The 3,708-nt window shown below is 34.9% G+C and overlaps 1 pseudogene; it reads left to right on the top strand.

Annotated features, from left to right (window-relative positions):
- Positions 1-1,521: 1,521 nt before the first annotated feature.
- LOC103608780 lies at positions 1,522-2,377 on the top strand (annotated as a pseudogene).
- The last annotated feature ends 1,331 nt before the right edge of the window (positions 2,378-3,708 follow it).

Below are 3,708 nucleotides of genomic sequence, written 5' to 3'. Positions count from 1 at the left end.
TGAGAACAATGAGAAAATGTTATAGCAGCCAAAGAAAAAATGAACATTATACACAGGGGCCAAAAATTAGAATAAGAGCGTTGCTTCATAAAAAAAATAAAAATAAAAAATAAAAAAAAATGGAAGCCAGAGACAATAGAGTGACACCTTTAAAAATAATAAAAGAGATAAAAACTATCAAACCAGAATTTTATATCCAGTGAAAATATTCATCAAAAATAAAGTTGAAACAAAGATATTTTCAGATAAGACAAATGCTTGAAGAATTAGTCTCCATTAGACCTATACTAGAACAAATGCTAGAAAATAGTAATATTTAGTGTCTTGATAAGTACTTGTCAAAACTGATTAAATGGTACACTTAAGATCTGAAGGAGTCACTGTAAGTAAATTATAACTTGATCAAATTTTTTAAAACTGGAAACCTACAAAATGTTTACTGCATATAAAGGCATTATTTTCCAATTCGCGATAGCAAAACAATACTGAAAGTGCCATTTCCTTCTAACCCATTTTAACTAGGGCACTGCGCAAATGATAATGCAGCTGTAGAATATCATAGCCTATACCCTGATTAGCTTTGCAGTTGGTAGTACAACTTGATTATGAAATATCGTAACACAAAAAATTCCCTAGGATCAACTGCAGTGGAAATAAAACTAGTCACTTTTTTCTTCTCACAGCTGGTATCCTGCCATTAGTGAAATATGTTTATCCCATAAGGAAAAAGAATGTTCTATTAAGAAACCAGCTGGTAGCTATATACCCCATTAGAAAATCAGAATATAAAAAATACAAACGTCATCATAGAAACAAAACAAAAAGAGCAAAGACCCTAAAGAGAATTTATGTTCATAAGAGGAAATTCAAATAGTACATTTACAAAAAAAAGTTCAAGCTCATTAATAATCAAAGAAAATCAAATTGTAATGAAAATAAGAGAACTTTAAGAGCCGTTTATATTGGCCAAATCTTTTTAAATGCTGGTACAGTGTTGGAAGACTGATAATCCCATGCTCTGCTGGACCAGAATTCAAATTAGCAAAATCTTCCTGGAAAGCAAACCAAAAATGCGTATCATGGTTCTTAAAAATTCACAGCCTTCTATGTTTAATATTTTGAAGAATGTCCATATCACTTTCCATAATGGCTGTCCTGACATTCCCACCAATGGTACTAATTTACAGTCCCATTGACAGTGTGTATGTATTATCTTTTCTCCCCATCCTCACCAATACTTCTTATCTTTTCTTTTTGATAATAGTCATTCTAACAGATGTGAGATGATATCTCATTGTAGTTTTGATTTGCATTTCCCTGATGATGAGTGATGTTGATTATTTTTTCATATACCTGTAGGCCATTTGTAAGTCTTTTTTTTTTTTTTTTTTTTTTGAGAAATGTCTGTTCAGGTCTTTTGCCCATTTGTAAATAGGGGTATTTGGGCTTCTACTCTCTGTGCTGCAGCCACTGCCAGAGGACCCTCTGCCCTTTGATGCAGATGGGAAAAAGTAGCAATTGGACAGGAGAAGAATGGCATTGAAACAGATTTCCAGCAACAAGTGCTTGGGGCATTGCAGAAAGTTTTTGAACATGACAGTGTGGAACTGAACTGCAGAATGAAATTTGCTATCTACTTACCACCAACGGCAGAAACTGGAGAGTGTCCTGCAGTATATTGGCTGTCTAGGTTAACTTGCGCAGAACAAAATTTCATAGCAAAATCTGGTTATCATCAAGCTGCCTGAGAACATGGCCTTGTTGTCATTGCTACAGATGCCAGCCCTCATGGCTACAATATTAAAGAAGATGAGAGCTGGGACTTTGGTACTGGTGCTGGGTTTTATGTGGATGCTATTGAAGAACCTTGGAAAACTAACTGCAGAATGTACTCTTACTTAGTGGAGGAGCTTTCCCAACTTTTAAATGCCAATTTTCCAGTGGACCCTCAAAGGATGTCTATTTTGTTCCACTCCATCGGAAGCCATGGAGCTCTGATTTGCTTGGAAATATTCTGGAAAATACAAATCTGTGTCAGCATTGGCACCAATTTGCAACCCAGTGCTTTGTCCCTGTGGCAAAAAAAAGCCTTTAGTGGATATCTGGGAACAGATCAAAGTAAATAGAAAGCTTATGATTGCCACCCATCTTGTGACGTCCTATCCAGGTTCTCAACTGGACGTACTGATTGATCAAGGAAAAGATGACCAGTTTCTTTCAGATGGACAGTTCCTCCCTGACAACTTCATAGCTGCTTGTACAGAAAAGAAAATCCCCTGTTTTCAGATTACAAGAGGGCTATGATCATAGCTACTACTTCATTTCAACATTTATTACTGATCACATCAGACATTATGCAAAATACTTGAATGCATGAAAAACTTCAGATAAAAGAGTCTCTTCGGGGTTATAAAAATGGCAATAAACAGAATTGCTGAGGGAAAAAAGTTTGAAATGTTGGATTTCATAATGCTAAAAGTGCTTTATTCTGCTGTTGAATTACCTTCTGAATAAATATATAAAATCTAAAATAAATAAATAGTGTATTTGCTTTCTTGTTATTGAGTGGTTTGAGTTTCTTATAAATTTTGAATATTAACCCCTTATCAGAATATTAACCCCTTATCATGTGTGGTTTGCAAATATTTTCTCCTATTCTGTAGTCTGTTTCTTCACTCTACTGATGGTTTCCTTTGCTGTGCAGAAGCCTATTCGTTGGATGTAATTCCATTTATCTATTTCTGCTACTTTTGCCTTTGCCGTTGACGTCATATCCAAAAAATTACTGCCCAGACCAATGCTGGAAAGCATTTCCATTAGGTGTTCTTTTAGCAGTTACATAGTTTTGGATAAATCCCATTCCTGGTATATCTGCAAAGGATATGAAATCAGTACCTGTATGTTGAAGAGATGTCTGAACTTCCATGTTATTGTAGCACTATTGACAATAGCCAAGAGACTGAATCAATCTAAGTGCCCATCAACACATGATTGGATAAAGAAATCTCTCTATATACACTGGAATACTATTCAGCCACAAAAAAAGGAATAAAATTCTGTCCTTTGTGACAACATGGACGAACCTGGAGAATATTATGTTAAGTGAAATAAGCCAGGCACAGAAAGATAAATACTTCATGATCTCAGTCATATGTGAAATCTTAAAAAGTTGACCTCAAAGAAGTAGAGAATAGAACAATGTTTACAGGGGCATGGATGATTAGGGGGGAATGGGGATATGTCCGAGTGTCATAACTAGGAAAAAAAATATTTTTAAGACAAATATGTAAGGTATAAAACAATTAGCAAAACCATACTCAGTTATACTTAAAATAAGTAACCAGAATATTATGATGGTACAATTTCTGACAGTATGAAGGGCTGAGAAGACAGAGATTAGAATTCTTAGTAACCAAATGGGCAGAGATTCCAGTGAATCTCCCTCTTGTTGATTGGGATCAACAAGGGCTGCATCGTAAGAATCAGAATGGATAAGTAAACAGGGCCTCATAGGAACTAAAGTTAGCCTTCTGATAATTTCAGTTTCCAAAATTGAATTGAGGATCTTGAGAGAAGGCTTAAAATAGGAATAGAAAGAATCAAATTCCCAGAAGGGGACCAGAGAAAGAATGAGACGGAAGCAATATTTGAAGATATAACAGCTGAAAACTTTCAAAATTAGTATAAAAAAATAAATAAAATGAAGAT

This window comes from Galeopterus variegatus, unplaced genomic scaffold (assembly GCF_000696425.1).
Source record: "Galeopterus variegatus unplaced genomic scaffold, G_variegatus-3.0.2 Scaffold8830, whole genome shotgun sequence".
Lineage (NCBI taxonomy): Eukaryota > Metazoa > Chordata > Mammalia > Dermoptera > Cynocephalidae > Galeopterus > Galeopterus variegatus.
The sequence above is the reverse complement of the archived record's forward strand: the minus strand, read 5'-3'. Positions and strand labels throughout refer to the sequence as shown.